Raw genomic sequence first — 24669 nt, 5'->3', positions numbered from 1 at the left:
CTTCCTATTTATGAATATGGGTATCAGGGACCCAAAATATGAGAGCATTTTCGAATCCTGGTATTATTAATTGTAAATCTCTTCAAGTTTTTTAATGTTTCTGAATGGCAGCCTGTTTTGATAGTGTGTGCATTTAAAATAATTGATGGTGTAACACTGACAGTGTAGCTGAAGAAATGCTTTTACCTTTTAAGGAAAAAATACAACTTTGGAAAGTTATTCTTCATTGGCTTCCTGTCTCCGTAACCCCCCTTCATCCCATCTTTCAGAAGCCAAAATTACTCTGAATTCTCCTTCCAAACAGATTGACTTTGTAGTGGTACTTTCCCTGTGTGTAAGTCTTTTCTGTATGAACTTGTAGTTTTCTTTATGAAGATGTAGTTGTTTTAGTTTGCTAAAGCTGATGAAATGCAATACTAGAAATGGGTTATCAGTTCTGAGACTGTGAAGATGCCCAAATCGCGGCATCGACAGGATGATATCTGAAATCTGAAGATAGGCCACCCGCATCCTCAGCTCCTCTATCACGTGGGAAGGCACATGGCATTTCTGCTGGTCTCTCCCTTCTTTCCCAGATTCTGTTGCTTTTAGCTTCTAGCTTCAGTGGCTTCCTCTGTAAACCTCTGTGTGTTTCTCTTTTCAGTTTCTGTCTGTCTTAGCTTCTGTGTGTCCCTCTCTCTAACCTTCTCTGACTTTTCTCTCTGGGCTTTGCTGTGTGCGCTCCTTGCCTTTCTTCTTTTTGCTTCTCTGAATTTCTTCTCCTATAAAGGACACCAGTAAGAGGATTAAGACCCTCCTGGGATATGCATTAACTGAAAAAACCTAATCAAAAGATCCTATCCATAATAGGTCTACACCCTAGGGATGGATAGCTTTAAGAACATGATCTTTTCTGTACACCTTCCCATAGCAGTAGTATTCTTCTTTTCAGATTTGCCTTAGTCTGGTTTCCCTAGAAGCAGAGCCTGAGATGGGGATTTATTCTTAAATGTTACCTGCAAGCAAGTAAGAGAAGCCGGGGTTAGGAAGCAGAAGAAATGAAATGAGCATGGATATGATTTCAGGTTATGTCTCCCCTTAACTTGATCTAGTAGGGAACTTGGAAAAAAATTGCTCCATAATCTATCCTGCCTTGAGACAGATGCTCTTTGGGGGTTGGGCGAGAAGGTATCTTCTGTTGCCCAAAGAAATCTCCTATAGGAAGTTGCTGGTGTGAGTCATTAGCAGCAATTTAGGGGACCCCTGGTACCGAACTAGTAGAAAGATTCCAGGGGTCCAGGCTGAGCATCAATAGCATGTGTAACAAGATTCCATCTTAACCAGAGTCTTTTGCTCAGAGGGTAAGTTCTTTGTAATCTAGGCCCACTCAAATGTCCTCTCAAAATTACCACTACTCATCAATCAATACCCTCCATTCCATTTAAGATAGATTTCTCACTGTCCCTCACATGCCTCCTACTTTTTTTCTTTTTTTTTCTTTATGCCCTCTCATGAAACTCATTTCATCTGAAATGCCCACCCACTGCTAATCAATCCTTGGTTCCACATCCACAACCCTTATATCAAATCACATCTCCTGCATGTAGTCTTTTCCTATTATTGCAATTAATTTTTTGCCTCTAAACTTATATGACAGTTTTTACCATTCAATTCAGCATATAATTATGTAAAATCAAGAATAATAAAGCTGATTCCATGAATCATATACAAATTAGTTAATTATTAGTCAGTTAATAATACTACCTATATTATTAACTAATTATACCATATATGTTAGTCCTGTTTGTCCTACTAGACTCCTTGAAGGCAAAGACCATATTTTTTTCACTCTCTATTTGTATTTGACAGCATCTTGTACAATAGTGTGGTATTGGTGTCTAATAAATAGTGATTTGATAGTACCAGCGTTTTCCAACATTGGGATCATTTATTTATTCTACAAATATTTATTAAAATGCTTAAGATGCTGGGGATGTAGCAGTGAACAAAAGACAAAAATCCCCTGCCCTCACTGTACTGACGTTTTAATGGGGAGAGACAGACAATAAACAAGTAAGTAAAAGTATAGCATGTGTCTATAAGAGTCAAGGAGGGGAAATAAAGCATATAAGGGAGAGAAGGAGTGCAGGGATAGGGAAATACAATTTAAAAATAGAGTGGTCAACAACACCTCATTGAGAAGGTTATTGGATATCTGAGGGATGAAAAAATAGCCAATGCACTGGAGCAAAGTGAGTGAAGGGATAGTAGTAAGAGGTGACGTCGAAGGGGTTGGAGGGAGACAGAACTCTTTGAGCCTTTGGGTCATTGTAATGTTTGTAACCAAATTTAAGCTTTTCTGGGCCTGTACAAGTTTTGTTGAGAAAACTTTGGAAAGTTACAGCAGCTTGGCCAAATCTAGAACAGGGTTTGTCACAGGAATGATTTTAATATTGGAAAAAAGGGCCAGAAGAAGGACCCTCTTAGGAACCATAATAGTCGTGGTACTGCCTTTACTTTCTAGCATTGTAGAAATACCAGATGATTACCAATTCTGCCAAGTTCTGCTCTCCTCAAACCAAGAACACTCAGGGAAGAATGTAAGAGAGAAAGCCCATTTTTGGTTTAAAAATGAAAATCACCAGAGATTTTATTTTGTGAATTATTGTTATGTATCCATTAATTTTTAAAAATTGTATGTGTGTGCATGTATTTTTTATTTGCTCTCTTCTTTAGGTCTGACCTCAGTATTCTAAATAGGATTTAGATAAGAAAGGGTAACTTGCTTAGTTAAGGTTATTTTATTCCTCTCTAGTCTAATTTGGGGTCATGCAGTAAATCAAATGTTCTGTCTTTCTGTGATATTCTAAAAAATAAAATTTGACTCTTTGTAGTCTGGCTATCTAATAAATATAGAGGTGTAGAAGATATTTCAATTTTCTCTTTTATTCTTGGAAAGGACTGGAGAATAATTTTCTTTGCAATTGGAACTGAGTCTAAGACAACTGACAGTGAAAAATTATACTTAAAATTATTTTTCCTCTTGGGGAAATTAGACCAATAGTAATGTGCTTATTTTTAAGTATCAAATACATTTTGCCTATGATTTTGATCTTTGTCAAAGCAGTTCACTGTTTAAATTACATCATTTCTGCTAAAAGAAAATTACTTTCTGAAGTTTTGATGTCTACTAACTGTTAATTATATTAAGTTGAATTATATAATAGATTTTTAACTGTCATTTTATTTTAGTACAGACATAGATAAGCTTGCTATTTTTTTTGCTTTGTGATTTGGACAAGTTAATAAAGTTCTGGGTCTTAATTTTCTTGACCGTAAAGTGAGGTCATGGGTGATTTCTAAGTTCCCCTTTTGCAATAAAAATTCTGGTTCTTGTTCTGGTTTTTCAGCTGTAGATGGATAAGTTCCCTAGAGCTTGCTATTAGATCAAACTAGCTTAGTTTGCTTATTTTGGCTGAGAGAATTAGGAAATTGGACTTTCTTCAATGGAATTATTTTAAACTGTATGTGCCAGGTCAGTAAAGTGATTTGTACTACTCTGATGATTTTAAAGTGAAAGGTAGGTCAGATAGATATTCAGACAGTATTTAATGAGCAAAAACTACTTTATATATTTATCCTTATTTTGTATTTTTAAATTAGTCCTGTAAGAATAAAAAATAATAGATATAGCTTTTCTAGTCTTATTTTTTATATTATTGATAGTGGCATGTTTGTGTTTTGTTTTTTGTTCCTCAGACTTCTTTAATGTATAACTTATGATTGGAAGTAAAAGATCTAGAATGGCTAGTTTTGAAAAATACTGGTGTATTCTCTTTCTGCCTCCCCCTTTTCTCTCATCCTTTAAACAAACAAAAAATTGTCAGAGGTCCGGTAATGATGAGTTACTGGTTGGAATAATTTAACTGGCACATTGAATTACAAGAAAAAAAAAAGAAAAAGTGGCTATTGTGCCAGACTGAAGCTGTTACTGTCTTTTGTTTCATTTTAATGGATTGCTTAACATCCTGTTACTGTTAGCTTTGTGGGTTCAACTCTATTACTTTTACTAGTAGTTTAGAGGCAAGATTTTAGAAAGTTTTTTTTTTTTTTTTAACAGAAAATTAGTAGTCTGTTTGGGATATTTCAATTCATATGGATTAAAATATTTTTTTGGATTATTTTTTCCTTTAGATAATATGAAGGTGCGTATCACCCATTTGAGGTTACTTTTTTCCTTTGGTATTTCACATGCTTTTCTGTCTGTTCTGCAATTTAACTTTTACTGTTTTGTTTTGCCTGTTTGTTTTGGTTTTGCTTTTTTTTTTTTTTAAGTTCTTAGGTCAGAGGAAGACCATGTTTTAGAAGGGCTGAGTTAACAGCTCTGGCCACAACCTTATGGTTAAAATTAGAGGTGGTGCTTATTAGGAAAGGGGATAGGGGCAAGCCTGTATTGACTCTGTCTTGTACAATCTTTTCACATTTGTTATATCATTTAAACCTTATGTCAATCCATTTAGGAAGACATTAGAATCTCCACTTTTCAGATCAGTAAATAAAGAGTTAAAGAATTTGAGACTTGCCTAACAAACTTAAACCAGTTGAAAGCCTGTGCCTTCCCACTTCCCTTTGCTGTGGCCCCAGACTTAGTGAGTACAGTCTCCTAATATACATTTCATAAGAAAGGATAGTAAAACAATAACTAAGAATTCAGGAGTTTTTAAAAATATGTTTTTAGGACCATTTGCTCAATAAGACACTCATTGGAAAAGAGACTATAACTGGCAATCAACAAATCAGTCAGCAGACAGAAGGGAAGTATTTATCTTATACAACTTTTTTTCAATTCAGTTGCAATAAAGATTGTTGGAAATGGACTAGAAAGCCTAAGTTAGTTCATCTTTTTTTAATAGGTCTATAGCAGTTTGACAATAAGCGGGTTTGGTAGATATGAGTTGGTTAGGGTATATTTTGCATTTCATTTTAAAGTACTTTGAACTTTGTATCTTGAAGGTATGTGGTTATTTTTTTAACATGTAAAAGTCTTATTTGTTTCTCTGAGAAGTTTGTCTATAATGCTTTGGGAAAACAATCCTAGGAAATAACATTTAAAAATCTATTTGACATTAAATTTTATTTTAATTTTTTTAGACATAGTTTTTATGAAGAAAATATTTAACATGTAGAATATTTTTTCTATGTGTAATTTTTAAAGAAGCCATGAAATAGAGATATAAAGAAGGTGAATGGATATAGCATGGGCTTTGAATTAGGTAAGTGTGGTAGAAATCCACATTCCACCACTACCTAGCTCTGTGATGTTAATCAAATAATGTAACTGAGTTTCAGTTAACCATTTCTATATGGGTAGAGTAATACCTGCCTTGTAGGGCTAACATAAAGATTAAATGAAATGACATATGTAAAGAACCTAGAACATAATTAAGATAAATTTTCCATCATTTCTTCCCATTTCCCTTCTCAGTTGATAAATGAGTATTAATATGCTATCCATTGCAAGGTCACTTCTATTTGATCATATTTATTTTGTTTCTTAGCAACAAAATGGGTGTGTCTGGAGGAAAATAGAAAATAAAAGGAAAGCTTGATAGGTGGTTACTTGAGAAAGTCAGAAGAATGATGCTGCAAGTGTTAGAAGAAAGGATTGTTAGCTGAATGAAAGATTTGGCCATCTAATTGTAATTAAAGCTTTTTAAGAGTGAAATGAATACAGACATGCTTACTGCCAGCTAACTATTGCTATGGCTGAAAATTTTTGTCTTGATAATTTATGGTCTGTCTTGCAACAAGAATGGTGGCAACAAAGAGAAACCAGTACATACCTAGCCTTGTCTGTTCTGCTGATTTTCTTGCTTCTCCTCCAAGGAACAGTAAGCATAATTCTCTTTTGCTGTGGATTGAGTGAAAAAGACAAACAAAAAATGAGTTTTCCTTGTACTGTCATATCCAAATTCATGTATATTCTCTTAAAGTAATTTCCTAAGTGGTATATTAAAATTACTAATTTTTAAATTGGGTTTTTAGAATATCCTTAGCAAGAATTTGAACTCTTTGTACTAAGGTTTAGTTGAAAAATCTTATAGGTTCATCAAAGAATAAAACATTTGGGCAATTCATTCAGATTTGCCTTATGACTAGCAGCCATAAGGGTTAGAAACAAAGAGAGTGATTTTTTATTTCTCCCTTTTGTTGAAGAATTTATAATCCATTCACTGGGATAAGAAGAAGCAGAAAAAGCTACAAGGATTCAAAGAAGGACAAGATCCCACTCAGATAGTATGATTTTATGGAGGTGCTAAAACCTGTACTAAGCTTTGAAGGATAAGGGTGATGTCAGTATGGATGAGAACATACTTGGAGAAGAAATGGAAGAAGGAATTCCATTTCAGATGGAAGAATACCTTCTGAGGTGGCATGGATATGGGAAATATCCAGGTATATCTTTGGATGAGCATGTTGGCCATTTGGAAACAGAGATAAGAATGAAAGGAAAGTTAGATTAGAATAGGACTTTGCAGAGTTTTAGGCACTGAGGTATTATTAATATTTTGATCAAAGAAGTGACATTTTCAGGATACTATTTAGTGAGACTGCTTGAAAGACGATGCAGAGGAACCAGAGGCAGAGAGACTGGTCAGGTAATTATTGCAGTAATCTGGATAAGTGAGGACTTGAAATGGAAAACAGAGGAGAAACTAGAGAAATTGGATTGTGTGGACAGTAATTTAGAAGCCATGCCAATGGTCTGGATATGAAGGAACAGGGAAGAGTCAGAGAAATCGCAGGTTTTAGGCTTGCGTGGATTCGCAGTAAATACTCTGCTCCTTTCGCTTTCCCTTTCTCTTTCACTCCCTGTTGTCTGGCTTTTGCTGACATCATACTATTGAAACTGCTTCATATTTGGATGTTGCACAGGTTGTTCAGACTCAACATGGTGAAACCGAGACCTACACCTTTTCTCACAAATTTGCATCTCCTGCTGCACTTAACCTCTTTTTGTTTTTAGCATCAAACATTTCCTGGGCAATCCATCCCCTACTCCATTGAGACAATTGTATTTTTTAGTAATTGTCAATTTTATGGACATTATATAGCAATATTAAATGAAGAGGTAAACTTCCTGCATTTATATAGGAGAATCTACATATATTTAAAAATAAAAATATATACATGATTTAAGTAGACTTTAGACTGTGTTTATATATAAATGAATTCATGGATCACTTGTAAAAACTTAAAATGGTGTTATCAGCTATTTCCGTCTGAGTCAGGTGTGGTTCACAGATTGGGAATCGCTGGTCAAAAATATTTCAAGCCACTTCAAAATTGAGAGGCAGAGTCGAAAGCAGACACACCCCCAGGGAGGAAGAGACTAAGATAGAGAGACAGCATGAAGGTGGTGAGGGCAGTAGAGACAGAAAAAGACAGCAGGACAGTTAGAGAATGAAAGGGTGAGAAAGAAAAAAGTACCAGGATGGGGAGGGAGTACAAGGTGAGACAGTGCCAGGAAAGGGGACAGACAGAGGGTCAGTCTGAGAAAAGTATCTGGGAGCAGTAGACATGTACAGAAATGTGCTTGCATATACAATAAGAGACACGTGGAGAGAAAATCATGCAGGGAGATATAAGCAGAGAGAAACATGGGCAAACTAAGAGGTACAGGGGAGAAACACAGAGAAAGGGGGAAGGACATAAAAATACAAGATGGGGGTGGGGTGAGACAGCATGAGATACTTGGATGAATGGATGGATGGGTAGATAGCTAGGTAGGTCGGTAGGTAGGTAGACAGGTACATCAATATCTAGGTACATAGATACACAGAAGCCAGCCTGTGAGAGAAAGACAGAGTCTGAGAGACCAAGAGAGACTGAAACCAAGAAAGAGACCTATACACAAAAGCGAGTGGAGGGTTAGATCTCAGACACAAAACTGGAAAGACAGATCTTTGCAGACAAAAGGAGAGAAGTGTTATAACAAACCATTGTTTAAAGAGAGAGCAATTCATGTGTGTGCTTTTGAGTTGTTCAGGAAAAGGTGTTTGTGGGCCTTTTATTATCCTTCTCTGTGTAATCAGCATAAAAAATTCTGAATCAGTGAAGGAGTGTAGTTTGAAGTGTGCTCACTTCACATGTAGCATGATAAAATTTTCCTGGGCATATCTGGTAATTAACACCTTAAAAGGAGTGTGATTATCCCAAAACATTGACATCTACCATAACTTTTATTGACATTTTAAAAAAGTAAGAAAGCTTAATGTCAGAGTTGAAAAATAAGTACACCCTATTTCATTATATGAAAAGAAGTGACGGAATAATATGTAGCATGTACGCTTATTAAATAGTAATAAGATCACACCTAACTGAGGGCAGAAACAATTTATATTTATTACATACTCTGGTTTCTACCACCATGGCTTGAACAGAGAAAATACTCAATAAATATTTGTTTCCTTGAGCTGTAGAAAATGCCGTTTTTAAAAAAACAGTAATTTTTTTGTACTTTGATAAATTTAGTAATGTCACAAGACATTATTAGTGAGATGAAGAATGAAAAACTGGTCTCTCTTGTATATTTAATGGCAGCAATCACCTTGGAGTTCCAAATAAATGTTTTTGTTCATAGCATTAAGAGCTTTGGAAAAGGTTGAACTTCAAGTCATTCCCAATTCTTTCCTGTGCTGCTATTGCTATTATGGTCTCAAAGACTATTTGGCTTAGGTTTTATAGTTGAAAAGTAAATGGGTGTGATTGGCTGTGCAAAACACAAATGTGTTGAAGTAGTTATACTACCAAATTTTGCAGTTGTCTTTTTATTTAATGTGCTTTAAAGTCTGCATTGTCATAGTAAATCAGCTTTATAAATAGGTCTCCAGATGGTATCAGTCCTAATCATTTCTTTTATCAGCCATGATCCCTGTTAACAGTATTTCTCTGAAATTAAAATGCATGTGAAAAATAGTCTTTCATTCACTAATTATTTTGGCTTGGGAATTTTAGTTTCCTTGGTACTAAGGTACTTGGTACAGTAAGGGTACATTTTCATATTACAGTAAAAATCCATAGATGATAATCCTGACTTCATTTACCTCTTTCATTCAAGTCCGTCTTTATCTTGACTGCTTTGGCTAAAGTTTATAGCTTTTTTTTTTTTTTTTTTTATCCCTGTACAGCTTGTCTTGTTAAAAATGAATGTAAGGGACTTTCCAGATTCTTTTGTTTTACTGAAATTAATATGTTATATAGACAAAGCTTTGAAATAATGGGCTGTTTGTTAGTTCAGAATGTTTTGTTGTTCAGAGAATACTTTGGTTATGAAATTATTCTTAAAACTAAGAAAAACATTTTTATATTTGAAAGATAAATCATTTGATCATTTGATTCAACTGGCTCTTTCAAAATAGGATTCTAATCTGACACTAAAATATAGGAGAATGTCTTTTTTTCCAGATTTTAAAGATTATGAAATGTTTGTGTAGATTTCATTTTCTAATGAGACACCTGCTCCACTATACTGTGACAGATTGTCTCCAAGGAATATCAGAAGTAAATTGTTTCTTTAGTGGAACTTGGCTGTAATGTATATATATATATTTTTTGCATATAATTTCTGTAGCTATATGCATGTTTACCATTGTATAATGGTATTATTTTTTAGTTTTTCCTTTAAAGAAGCTTATATCAGTTTTAATAATATCCTTGTTTCCATGAAGTTTACATAATAGTTTTCCTCTTGAGGCTTCTGAAGGAAAAAATTGTAAAAATCATAACTTTAAAAGTTATGAAAGCAATTTCAATGTTGTTTATTAATGTGGGGTAGGAATTTAGTAAGTAAAGCATACACAGGAAAAGTGAATTAACACTTTAAATTCTTATTCTAACAGGGTAATGAACTAGGAAATTTGTATCCATTAATCATTTATTTATTAACCCCATTTTACAGAGAGAGTAAATATTCTACTTTGCTAGCTGCTGGAAAGCAATATTCCAGAAATACAATGGCTTTTAAAAAGGGGAATTTATTAAGTTGCAGATTTACAGTTCTAGGGCCATGAAATTGTCCCAATTAAAGCAAGTCTATAGAAATGCCCAATCTAAGGCATCCAGGGAAAGATACCTTGCCTTGATTCAAGAAGGCCAATGATTTTCAAGGTTTCTCTCTCAACTGGAGAGGCACATGGCGAACATGGCAGCATCTGCTAGCTGTCTCTCCAGGCTTCTTGTTTCATGAAACTTTCCCCGGGGGTGTTTTCCTTCTTCATCTCCAAAGGTCTCTGGCTGCGTGGGCTTTGTTATGGCTCTAAAAGGAAAATGCTTCCTCTTTTAAAGAATTCCAGTAAACCAGTCAAGACCCACATGGAATGGGTGGAGTCACATCTCCCTCTATTCAAAAGTTAATACCCACATTTGAATGAGTCACAACTCCATGGAGACAATCCAATCAAAAGATTCCACCCAGCAATAATGAATGAGGATTAAAAGACATGGCTTTTCTGGGGTATACCACAGATTCAGACTGGCACATTAACTACTTCAAAGTTACCCAGTTTGTAAGTAGGCAAGCCAGAATTCAATTTCAGTTCTGTTTCCCTCCTAATGATGTTTCTACAACCTAACAGTCTCCTTAAATAAAGGAGTTAAATATTTCTGTTGCACAGTCATCTTAAATGCCTCTCATCTAAAAGTTTATTTTGTTCTTCCAAATATACTACAATGAGAGTTTTTGCCCTTAAATTTGTTTCATAAGATGCAGAGAAAGATGTAATTATGGAGACATTTGTTTATTTAAAAATTCTTTGGAAAATACTAGGAAGGAATCAGTGCTCTTTGAACGTTTTTGATTTTTTAGAAGAAGCTTACAGAATACTCTGCAGTATTACCTCATCCTTTCCTTTAGCAGCTCCAATGTATGCATTCTCTGGATAAATTAAAGCAGCTTTAATAATATTGTCATCTGTGAAACAGTTTTCAGTTAAATCGAAATGCATGGCTAAGTTCAAGTTTCGAGAGCAGGCTACATAGTCTCATGGCAGTTTTAGAGTTTGAAGCAACTCTAGCTATTAACCAGCAGAGCCCTTTGTTCACTTACCCCATTTGTTTCCATTATGTTTTGAAATTTCATTTTGATCTGTGTTAAAAATACCTACAGTTGGGTACACGGGTGCTTCAGTGGTAGAATGCTCGTCTTCCATCTGGGAGACCCGGGTTCGATTCCTAGACCATGTACCCCCCACCCACCCAAATAAAACACCTACAATGGCAGCCCTTTTTTGAAAGCCATTGGAATTTGATGTTGTGGAGTGGGGGAGAAAAAGGAAGAACAGATAGATGTTCGCTCATGAACTTCTGAGCACACCCTGTGTGTGCCCTTGTGAACACACCCTGTATGCCTTTTCACTGTGCTTTCTCCATCTATTTTTATGATCTGTTTACTATTTTCTTTTAGATATGTCATCAGTATCTTATGTAGAGAGTGAGAAATTCTGGATTTAGTGGTAAGTTGGTTTACAGCAAATATCATAACTGTTGAAGGAAGCAAATGTTTTCTATTTTCTCTAATCCCTTCCCTTGCTTTCTTTAAGTTGCCCATTTTCCTGTGTTTCTTCCCTCCTGTACCATCTCAAAATCCCTCCACTTGACTTAAAGTTGTCAAAATGTCCTCTTAATAAACCATGTATAACTGAATTACGGAACTTGCAGATATTTTTTATGTTACTTGTAGTGGACATGGAATCCTTAAATATACTGAAATATGATCCCCCTACCACACAGGTGAAATGAAAGATGATGGCAGGAAGAAACAGAGTAGCATACTTCAGTCACCTGAAGTGAGAGGTTCTTAAAAGAAAGTTTTTAGATTAAGGGTAGTGAAAAAAGTTTGCTGACATATCATAGAGAAGAAAGATCCTATGATTCCATGATTAAATGATTCCATGATTAAAATACAGGGCAAATTGTAAGTTACGTGAGTAGAGAAGTTGTTAACTGAGATTGAACAAAAAATACTTGTTTTTTCCAGGAATCAAATGAGAGGAACTAGTCTAGATATTGGAATTAAGCCTAAATTAAGAGACGAAGCTTGAAAGTAGTATGAATGCCTTAGTAGGATGTGAATGAGTGATAATATGAGTTAAGCTCCCTATGACTTATGTTTGTATGTCTACATTTATTATATATAATTCATACCCCTAAATTCCTTTGCAGAATAATACATTGTGTGTACTTTAGACTGCTGCCTGACTTGTTGTCATACTAGAACAATAGTTCACTTGTTGGGCAGTGAGTATTTCCCTTTTCTTTGTTAAATAACCAAGCGTATTTTTAATAATTTCAGCTACTTCCATTGATCTCTAAATCCCTTTTATTTAATCTATGTATTAGGTTAGGAATGAATGGTACTTTTACCAAGGCTTCTGATAAATTTTCTTTCAGCTCAGTTAGTAAAAAAAACAGAAATCATTATAAGAGAAAATTATTTGTCTTTCCTAAAAATAAAGTTTAATAGTCACAGTTGCTAACTTTTAAAATATATTTGCTAGGGCACCAAGGACATTTTGGTAATTCATTTCACAGTGAAGAAAGAAATACGTGACATTTCACCCTAGAAAAATGCAAAAGTGGACCATATTTGCATGTAGCATGACTGCCCCTCATATATGTTCTTTCATTGATAGTAATCACTAATATTTATTATATACTTACAGAGCAAGGTCCTTGACATGCACTATCTCATCAGATCCTCTCAACACTCTCAACTCTGGTTACTGTGTTAGTGTCCTGTGACTGCTGTAACAGATTACCACCAACCGGGTGACTTAAAAGTAAAGTTTATTCTTTCAAAGTTCTGGAGACCAGAAACCCAAAATCCCCGTGGAGACTTTTAGAGGAGAATCCTTCCTTGGATTCTGGTGGCTTTGGCATTCCTTGTGGCTGCATTACACCAATCTCTGCCTCTGTGGTCACTTTGCCTCTTCGTCTTCGTGTGTCAGGTGTCTTTTCTGTCTTTTGTAAGGATACTTGTCATTGGATTTAAGGCCCAGTTGAGTAAACCAGAATGATCTCATTTTAAGATCCTTAACTTAATTACATCTCCAAAGATGCTTTTTCAAAACAAGGTAATGTTTACAGGATCTGGGTATTAAGAAGTTGACATATCTTTATTTAACTCACCACAGGTACTTACTTTTATTATCCCTATTTAATATTGAGAGAATAAGAAAATATCTAGTGTTAGACATTATATCTGGGAACTGTGCCTCTCTACCACTGCTAATTTATTCTACTTAATCACAGTCTGTTTTTATGTATTATCTATATGAAAGATAGTCTTTTATTTAATTAGGAACAAATTCACATCTGGCCATTTTTTTCTACTGGTTACATATTCTCTGTTTGGGGAAGATACGCCTACATTTCACCGATGAATTCTTTTGATATAAAGGCTTGTCTCCTTGCCCTGGTTTATTCCAGCAGAAGGAAAGGCAGCTCACTGCTTTGACAGCAACATAGACTTGTTCTTCTGGTTTAGGGAAGTCATTCAGAAGCATCAGAGTTCTAATTCTAGCTTCATCAACTACTGTCTCTTGAGCTATGAGCAAGTTATTTCAATTCTAAGAACTTCAGTTTACTTACCCATAAATTAGAAATCCCTATTTTTAGGCTAGTGAAATTACTTGAATAGGTTAAACCCCCAAGCATATAATATGTAGTTTGCCTAAAGTAAGCATATTTTTTTTAAAAATATATAATTCCTATAAATTTCTTCAGGTTTACTTAGGTCTCTAATCTAATAATAAAACCTGTACTTTTTAAACAGTTCTCTCCATTGCAAATGATAGAGCTTGTTTTAAGTTAAAACTTTTTAAAATACACCAGCATCTTTCATTAACCATGCACGTGTATGGTATCTTCTTTAGCCCAAGTAATATTTGCTTTGCATGTTTGTAGTATCTCCCTCAGCACACATTGGCTTTGTTTGCATATGTTAAAAAAAAAAAAAAGGCAGCCCCCTTTACCTAGTGCATGACACATATACCAAAAAAGGGAAAATTTACAAGAAAGAATGCTGCTGAGATTACATCATCAGACTATTGTACTTTTGGCATTTTGTGAGTGATAGCCACCCAAGATAGTCTTCTTAAGGTTGGAGGTCACGGTGTCTTTTTAAAGAACAATGTGTTGCAATTCTGAGTAATATTTTCCTAGGAAGCATAACCTTTTGTTTTATTGTCCTTTTTAGTAGATGAATGTTGAGAAAGCTGGGTGCTGAATAAAACAAACTACCAAAGTCTAGTTATTGTTATTCTTGTTTGTTTTTCACAGTTGCATAAATCTATTTGATAAAGTATGGTAGTTGGATATGTTTTTCATCTATCTTCTAGTCAAAGGATGGACTTTTATTTTAAATACTGCCATCTTTTGTCAGTCATATTAAACTACTGACCACCACGCATTTTCAAAAATATGGTTTTTTTAGAGAACAATATTTTTTTAAATGTCTTATTTTTGGCATTTTAAAAGAATGTGTAGTTTTAATGTAGTGTTTGTCTTAAATGGAATTACTGATTACATAATACAAAAACCTGTAAAGTTATAAGCCCAGCTGAATAGTATTTGCAAATATTTGTTTTCTACTTTGTGAAGATAGTATAACATTGGATGCAAAATTTGTTTGTTTTTTTTTCCCCCATGGGCAGGCACCAGGAAGCGAAGCAAAATTTGTTTGACCATTAACATTTATGATGCTTGCTCTAGGAAGAGTATATACTCATAGAATTAAATTATGTGGTAGATTTTTTTTTTTTTTCCGTACATGATCTGGGAATCAAACCCAGGTCTCCTGCATGGAAGACGAGCATCTACCACTGAATCACCCGTGCACCCTCAGGTTTTTAAAAATATTCTGACCTATCTGATACTGCATTGCAAGTACTACCCTGTTAGTAATTTCTTCTTGGAGTAGAAAATGGTTTGATTCCTACCACCGCTCATTTAACAATCTCTCCTTCCCCACATCCTTGAATATACACTCACACTTGTGTTCAAAGCATAATAGTTTCAAATTGGAAGTAACAATGTAGAAAAAGAAAATAAACTTAATCTAGAGAGCTATATGTAAGTGATGTTTTCCTACTTCATGTATCAGTTTTATTAATATCAAACAAAAGCTATTTGGGAAACTTTAGAAATTTACTCTGAAGAGGTTCTAGACAGTCTTCTTTCCTTATACTCTTCCTCTTCAGGGAAATGCAGTAATGTGATTTAAATAATATTAAATACAAATTAAATTTGGTATCATGAGTAGATGTTTTGAAACATATGTAGTTCTTGATTTTTGCAACAGCCCATCTATAATTTCAGTTCATTTTAAAATGTAAAGCTAAATTTAATATGAGATACAAAACATCAGGGATATTAATTTTTTATTAATAAACAGTTGTAAGTTTATAAACAAATAGTTGTAAGTTTATAGAAATAGCATGCAGGAAGTACAGATATTCCCACGTACTCCCCCTTCCTCACAGTTTTCCCTACTTTAACATTTTACATTTGTGTGGTACATTTGTTATAATTGATGAAACAATGTTACTATTATATTATTAACTGGTGTCCATAGTTTACATTATAATTTACTCTTTATGTTGTACAGTTCTGTGGGTTTTTAAAATGTTTATTCTGGGAACATATGTGCAACCTAAAATTTCCCACTTAAAGCACTTCCAAATATACAATTTACAATGTTTTGCTACCACCACCACTATTCATTATGAAATTTTTCCATCACCCCAGGAGATGGAAAATGTAATAAATTTTTATACTTCAATAATGATACATATTATTTATTATTTTTACTTAGTATACTCAGCCCTCATACTCTTTTTGACAACAGATCTTCCCTTTTTTTCATTACTGGATTTAAGTTATTCGAAATTGTATCTGAGTTATGTTGTTATCCAGTTAGCTTATCCGAAAACTAAATTCATTTAGTTTTACATTTAATGGTTAGTAATCTGAGAGCTTAAGGTAAAAAAGCATTTGTCTAAAGTTAGTGACAAAATTTCAGTTATCCTGCAACTTCAGGGTATGGCTAATTCTGCACAACTGAGTTTTCTAGATAAACAGATATCAGATACCTCATTTCTTTAAAATGTTCACCGTAACACTTTCATAAAGGTCTTTAAAAAATTATTTGTGTATTAGTTTCGTATTGAGGCTGTAAAAATTACCACAGACTTAGGGGCTTAATTCTGCATGCCACAAGTTCTATATGAGTCTCACTGGCTAAAATCAAGGTGTCCGCAGGGTGTGTTCCTTTCTGGAGGCTCTTGGGGAAATCCATTTTCTTGCCTTTGCCATCTTCAGGGGGCTGCTCCCAGTCCTTGACTTGCTTTCCCTCTTGTTTCAAAGCCAGCAATATCTGATTAGTCTCTCTCCTTTGCATCACTCTAATACTGACGATTCTGCCTCCCTCTGCTACATTTAAAGACCCTTGTGATTATATTGGGCCCACTGAGAAACTCCGGGATAGTTTTCCTATTTTAAAGTCAATTGATTAGCAACCTTAATTCCATCTGCTTACCTCAGTTCCTCTTTGCCATTTCCCATATGGTGTATATATTAATAGGTTTTGGGGATTAGGATGTGTGCATCTTTGGGTGGCTAGTATTCTGACTAGCACACTTTGCCTTCTTAAAGTGTTGAGTTACATGTACTGAGCTAACTATAGCGTGTAAATTGTGTGATAAAGTGGGTCTGATTGACTTATTTTATTACCATCTGTTGTGCAGAGTGAAACTCAAAAGGACCTTCCAGGCTTCTACTGAGATTGGTTGGTCAGCCTTTCTTATGGCTTACTAGTACTTTATGTAGGTGACTGCACTCTACAAATACAGTAGAGATTTTTCTATACCAGAGTCATTAAGGACTACTATTAGGTTATACAGATACATGAATGTTTGATACCCCCTTCTCATTCCTGGAAAGTACAGTGCTATTAAATCACTGTTCAGTTTATTTTCCTTCTTTATTACTGAGAAAAGGGCCTATTTCCATCCTTACCTGTCATTACTTTTTCTTACCAACACCACAGTTGATATATCTGACATCTGGTCACTCACAGTGCCAATTTTTTTACCTTTCTGATCTTTATCAAGCTTTAGTTTTATTCTGGTCTCTTTGCTGGTTGCTGCACCCTTCCTTCATTTTTTGTTTTTCCTTTGCTCTGTACAAGAGCACTTTTCTTTTTGACAAGGAAGCAGAATTGTTCATAATTTGTACTAGGTTGCTCATTAATGACTGATTCCAGATTTGAACCATATTATTTAATCCAGGAGAACCCATGCTTACCATGCAATTGGATTGCCATCCAACATTCATTCCAAACCTTAGCCTTTGCTTTAAAAATCCATTTGACATGATATTTTTCTAAAGAGGTCTTTAAAGGTAGAAGATCCTTGCATTGAGCATAAATTTATTTATTAGCAGGAAGATAGGAATAAGATGAAATGATTTAGTCTTATCTCTTTAGGTGGCTGCAACAGAGAATCAGAGGGGTATTGCCTGTGTTTTAGTAGTTTCAGTAGAAACAGCTAATATCCACTCAATTTTCAGTTTAGAAGAATGTAAGAAGTTGGGCTGTTTTCATTACGTTCTTCTAAGGAAAGATAAGAGAGGAAATAAAGGGTTGACTCAAAAGACATCAGATATAATGAGCCTGTTTACTCTCTGTGAGTCACATTATTCTCCTTTAAAAACATGTTAGGAATTCATCTAATCTTCAGGGCACACCCACTTCCCTCTAAGCCTAGTATAGTTCATGGATAAATCAGTCTTTCTTGGCTCTCCACTTTTGCTGTGCAATCACCTTGCCAAGGGTGGTTTGAAGTTCTGCAGCTGGCTAACTGTTCCTTTTGTGTCTCAATTTCTTCCTTATATAAATAAGTACCTGACTGGCAAATATTTTACCTTATCCTGAACTTCCCACTGTTTTGACAGTACTTATTTGAGCTACAGAAGTCATCTGACATACCTATGTAACAATGATCACTTTGTCCTTTAATTTATGTTTTGCCTTAGTTTTCTTCTTGGTTTCCACAAATTATTATTTGAAGGAAACATCAGGTTTGTTTGTATTCACTCTAGGTACTAAAGTTTAGGACACTGTATAATATACAGAGTAAATTTACTTTCATTATATGTGAACATCCTAGGACAATATAATGATTGCAAGCTTCATATGCAGTGAGAAGATTCTATACGGAGTATATAGTTAGTTGCAAAATGATTTCTTTTATCTCTGTCTTAATATATACATCCTCATTCTTCTGTTAGATTCCCTATTTGTTCCTGAAGAGACGCTTCATGGACAGAGCTCTGACAGTAGAGGCTTACATTTTAACATATTTACATTTCTTTAGGTTTGAATTTCTCTGTTTGTAGAAGAAAACTTAAAAATATACTCTAAATTGGAGACTACTTTAGAAACGTAGCTTCTATTGTGAACTTTTTTTCAAAAAAGGTCTAGAAATTTTTTATGCACCCTTTCCTAAAGCCATAAGAATGGACAAAGTTACCTTAAGTGATTTTAGCGTATGACTCATCTAAAAATGAAGCTATTACCTGTGAACTGCCTCTGGCAAAAATATTTTGAACATTAAAAAAAAAAAAGGTAATTTGGAGGTGGGAAAATTTGATTCAAGTATAAGAAAATTTCTTGTCTCTAGCAAATTATTGCTGTTTGAAGCCCCTGGATGAATGAGTTTTTCTTTTTAACTGAAGGAGACAAAATGGTACAATGGAAAGAACTTGGAGTTCAGTATCACACAGACCTGGGATTAAATTCTAGTAAATATACTTGGTTTCTATATTAGGACATGCATGATTTAACATTACTAAGGGTTCAGAGTCTTTTTTTATAAGTACCATTTATTATAAGGTACCAAAGATGCAGTTGTAGGTGGCAGCATAGTGTAAACTTTTTAATTTGAGGGTTTGTCTTAGATTTAGATCTCTGTTCAGCCATTTACTAGCCATGGATCCTGAGTGAAATTTATTTATTTATTATTTTTTAAAGAAATTTTTGTTTATTTATATTCATTGATATTGTTCAAAATCCAAAAGGTATCGGAGCTTTTGCAGTGAAAATTCTTTCTGCCCCTGCCTGTTCCTCAGTCACCCAGTTCTTCTCTTGAGCAACAAATAGGAGATTGTTAAATATATTTTGATGCATCTGTTTTATGAAACACTATGCAGCTGTAGTTTTTCAGAATATTTTATGCATGTAAGGGTAATATATATGCACATTTTCCTATATATGGTAGATACTGTGCGTAGTGTAGTATATCTGGTTGTTTAGCTTAATTTTTTAAACTTCAGATTATCTTAGGGATCTTTCTATATCAACAATAAAAACTTGCTCTTTATTTATTTATTTTTGGTGCCAAAACCCAGGAGCGAACCATCATTATTTTTTAATAGCCACTTAATGTTCTATTATATGGTTTCACCAAAATGTATTAAATCCATCTCCTATTGATGGACATTTGGCTTGCTATTAACAATGATTTAATGGTTTATTTATATATGCTTTGTTTCACACATATGTGCATATAACTGTGGGGTAAACTTCTAGAAATGGAATTGGTAGGTCAGGGGGTATGTCCATTCTTCATCTGTAGAATGGAACGGACCCTACAGACATTAGTGTTGTTTTTAAAAAGTGTTGTTTGGCACAGTTAACATGACTTCTCTTTTGTCCCTGCTGTAGAGTCACACATGGATATTGTGGTTCATGGGTCAGTTGCATGTAGCTTAAATCCAGCTTTCTTGATATGTCTTAAGTGTCCGCTTTATTGTTGTTGTTGGTTTTAATTTGCCTTTGCCCTGTAAAGATAAAATGAGCCCTTTGTACATTGTTACATGGCTACCCTTCTTCAAGAGTAGTTTGTGTTTCAGAGACAGAAGCAAATATTTCCAAAATACATATTTTATCCTTGTTGATCCTTTCACAATTTCATTATGTCCTTTGACATGTCCTCACATCATTCCATGATTCAAAACACTATCTTTAACTTTTTTTTAATCACTAGCAGAGTGACAGGCAGGCACCTTCTTGTCACCTTTGATTCCTGTCTGGCTTGAAGTGTCAGTTTTCATGAAGTGTGGGAGACAGTCCTTAATAAGCCTAAAAATTCTAGCTGACCTTTATTCCAGTGCTTGCATACTTTTCTCTGGAATAAAAAGATCAAAAGATGCATCTTCTGCTGCTTTTGTTGAAACGTGGCTGTCATAAATCTCTGCTGAGGTGTGTTTTGTTTTTTCTTCTTATTTCTTTCTTTCTTTGAACAGAGTTCTAGGTATTGGGCACATTAACATTTTATGATAGTCTGAGAGTTTTACATATTACCTACATGATAGATCAGTTCTTGAATAAACTATTCTAATAGCATTCATTGTCTGATACATACCTTGCTATGGGATTCAAAGAAGTCGCTGAAAATGAGGACAGGAGATTCTCGAACACCTGTCATAGTTAATAATAGCTAATTCATTGCTCTGTTTATATACATTAACCCTTAAAATCCTTACTGCATCTTCCCTGTGAAGTAAATGATATTCTTATTCCGCACTTTATATGTGAACAAATTAAAGCACAAAAATATTAGGTAACTTGTCTGAGTTACCCAGTTAGTAAATGGCAGCACCCTGCTTTGAACCTGGGCAGCCAGGCTTTACAGTCTGTGCTCTCTCTATATGTAATACATATTACCTTAAATTTAACAGATATGACATTAGTGTGATAGTTTGATGCTCTTAGGGGCTGCTAAAATCTAAATGACTTCTATCACCTATCTATCAGCCTCTACCTCATACCACACAGACTCACACTCAAAGACATATACTCACACACCCTACACAAATACCCTATAACCACAGTGCTGTTATGGTATTAAATTTTCATTGTACTTGGCCTCACTTTTTAATTTTTTGGTTCTCTTCCCTTCTCTGAAGTCAGTGCCTGTTTTTTACTATAGTACCCTGTCTCTTATCTCTGACAATAAAGCTTATTACCTTCTAGCATTGTTTTCTTTTTTAAAAAATCTTTTTCCTATTTGTCAGCTGTTACTTAGTATTGTACGGAGGCTGTAAACCCTTTAGAACACTCTTCCCTTTGGCATAGTGAATTGGGCAGTCATTTTTCTAGCTATATTTATTTGATCTAATTGTTAGAAGTGGCATCTTTATTATTTAAGGAGGGTTTTTTCCCTAGCTACTTTACTCATTTATTTTTAAATATTAAGCATCCCAGAATCAGGTGCTGTACAACTGCTGGGATAACTGAGATTGGTAAATTGTAATATGATCAGAGAGCTTGGAGTCTAGAGAGGTCTTATATGCATCATGATTTTAAAATCTTGTGTTCTGTATAAATCCTTAGATTATACTAAAACCTCATGTCTGTATAATGATTTGAAAAATATAAAGCTTCTTCTTATATACTTTCTTGTTGAAGTACATGGTAGTGTCCAGCATACACATAAACATATGCATATTGCTTACATGGAAATACATAAAATTGTAATATTGTTTGATTATATAATAGTTCAATAAAATGACCACCCAAATGAATTTTCTTAGTTTGATTATTTTGTAAGATTTATCCATGACATTTCTCTAATTTTAACTGTCATTCCTGTCCTAATCTGTAATTGCATATGAGTTATTTTTCTATACAGATACATTTTTTTCATATTTTTATTTTTTATTTATTTATATTGTGAAAAATAATGTGTACACAAAAAAGCAATAAATTTGAAAGCACACCACAACAATTAATCAGAATTTGATGTGAATTACAGTTCCACAATTTTGAGTTTTTCCTTCTAGCTTTTCCAAGACACTGAAAACTAAAAGGAATATTGATAAAATGATTCAGCAGTCATGCTCATCTTATCTTCTCTGTTATAGCTCCACCTTAGATACATTTTTTAAAACTTTTTCTATTAATTAAAAAAATTAACAGAACATTTAGATATCATTCCATTCTACATATACAATCAGTAATTCTTAATATCATCACATGGTTGCATATTCATCATTTCTTAGTACATTTGCATCGATTTAGAAAAAGAAATAAAAAGACAACAGAAAAAGAAATGAAATGATAATAGAGAAAAAAAAAGACTATATATACCATACCCCTTACCTCTCGCTTTCATTTACCACTATTTCAAACTGAATTTATTTTAACATTTGTTCCCCCTATTATTTATTTTTATTCCATATGTTCTACTCTTCTGTTGATATAGTAGCTAAAAGGAGCATCAGACATAAGGTTTTCACATTCACAGAGTTTCATTGTGAAAGCTATATCATTGTTCAATCATCATCAAGAAACATGGCTACTGGAACACAGCACTACATTTTCAGGCAATTCCCTCCAGCCTCTCCACTACATCTTGAACAACAAGGTGATATCTACTTAATGCGTAAGAATAACCTCCAGGATAACCTCTCAACTCTGTTTGGAATCTCTCAGCCATTGACACTTTGTCTCATTTTACTCTCCCTTTTGGTCGAGAAGTTTCTCTCAATCCCTTGATGTTAATTCTCAGCTCATATATAGAATACATTTTATTATCACTTTTTTGATTAAAGGTTAGGACATTCCAAGAATAATAGTATATTATTTATTAAAGATCTTTCAGTTACTTTCTAATATGAAAGATTGAATGAATCACTGAAGACACAAAATTTAAAGGACTTGTTAGCAAGCATTTAATATGTGCCATTGTCCTTGTAAAATTATTATTATTTTTTTATTTTTTATTTTTTGCATAGGCAGGAACTGGGAATTGAACCCCTTGTAAAATTGTTTTAAGCTCTGTTGTCACACACTGAAGATGTAGGGAAACCATGTCGCTTTGGCTAGAGCTTGCTAATCTTTTATTCTCAGAATAACTTGGGTGTATTATCTCTACACACTTGGCACACTTCAAAATATCCAACGGAGATACCACAAATTGACTTAAGCTTTGAAGTCTTATAGTTCCTTAAATGTCTAATTTTTTAACTCTTTAAGTTTGGAACCCTGAAACTAGTCCTGAAATTCTGCAGTTTCTGCCAGTGGTTATCCATACTTATTTGGGGGGCAAAAGGGAATAGTTCTTATATTTATAATTAAGCATGCTTATAATTTCTCTTACTAAAAATTACCTATCATAATATTTTAGCATTTTATTTTCACAGACATTACCAGAAAGAAATCCGTGAAAATAGTGCATAACTTTTCTTGGAAATACACTCTCCTTGCACTATGAAATTAAGGTCTTATGGGAAATAGGGAGGGGAGGTAAGTGGGAACTGGGCTCCTTATACAAACATTCAAATAATTGTCCTATTTCCAGCTTAGTGACTCACTCTGGGATCTCTAAGTCCCTTACCTAAGCTGGATGCTGCAGAGTAAAGAAGCTTGTTTCTTCTAAGTACCCCACTTTTCAGATGCTCATATGACTTCTTACTTCTTTTGAGTCATTTACTTTCTCCTCTTTTCATTTCTATCTATTGTGGTCAGGGTTACATGTCACTTGATTAGATTAAAGATGGAATTTTGCATGTTTTTTGTTCTCGTATTTTTACATATTTATATTTGTTGTATTTTATTGTTTTAGAGAAGTAAGAGGTAGGTATGTCTTTAATCCAGTCTCTTCAAAGTTGAATTCCTCTGCTTATCTACTTATTTACATAAATGATACCTCCTGTTTTACTGATTTTATTCTTGTACAGCTTTTTATCACATTTTTAATTATAAACTTTTTTGACCGTTGCAAATAAAGTTCTGTTAATGACCATATACATTGCTTTTGCTCTTTGAGATAGCTGCTGAATATGATTTTAAGTTATATAGGACTAAAATAACATAGCAATTTTAATTAACAATCTTTTATTACAAGCTGTTAATAACCAAACAGTCTCGTGTTTATAAATGAATCTTAGATATATCAGAAAGCAGTGTTGCTGTTAGGAGATAATGCACAGACAACTATTCTTTGAGTTTGCATAAATTCGTATACTTTTTTTTAACCTCTTTTTTTAAAATTTATTTATTATTAAAAAAATAAACAAAATAAAACAACATACATAATCAGTAATTCACAGTATCATCACTTAGTTGCCGTAACCTCTTTTTTTTTAATTCGTGTACTTTTGATGTCAAACAGAATGATGAGCTTATGATACATGAATACAGAGAAAAAATGAACTTCACATAGTTAATGCTGCATATTTAACATCTTAAAGTGCTATTTTTATTTTAATGCAAAACACTTTACCCTCTATAGCTATTCACAACATTTTTTCTTAGCATAAATTAAGTCCTTAAGCTTCCACGTTTTTAATGAATTTTTCCAATTATTAATTGGTGTTATTAAAATGAAAGATTGAATGGTGAAATTAAAACAAAGGTAGAGAGATTTCTGTGGGATTTCAAGGGGCCTGGGCATGGGTGAAGTCAGTGTATCATAATTCGAAGTCCGCAACATCTCAGAGAGTAGGAGCCACTGCTCCATTCATTCAGTATGGATTAGCTTAGTATGCCATGTGGGTGGCCATGCAACCCATCTCCCCATGTTGAATTGCAGAGTTCTCCATCTTTTGGCTCTTGAGCACCACCCA

General features: G+C 34.1%; 1 protein-coding gene across 11 annotated transcripts in view; it reads left to right on the top strand.

Moving 5' to 3' along the window:
• PDLIM5 (PDZ and LIM domain 5) overlaps positions 1-24669 on the top strand; it is a 241396-nt gene that overhangs the window by 81484 nt on the left and 135243 nt on the right. The window lies entirely within an intron of this gene.

This window comes from Tamandua tetradactyla, chromosome 24 (assembly GCF_023851605.1).
Source record: "Tamandua tetradactyla isolate mTamTet1 chromosome 24, mTamTet1.pri, whole genome shotgun sequence".
NCBI classification, from domain to species: Eukaryota; Metazoa; Chordata; class Mammalia; order Pilosa; family Myrmecophagidae; genus Tamandua; species Tamandua tetradactyla.
This window is presented reverse-complemented; position numbering and strand designations above follow the sequence as displayed.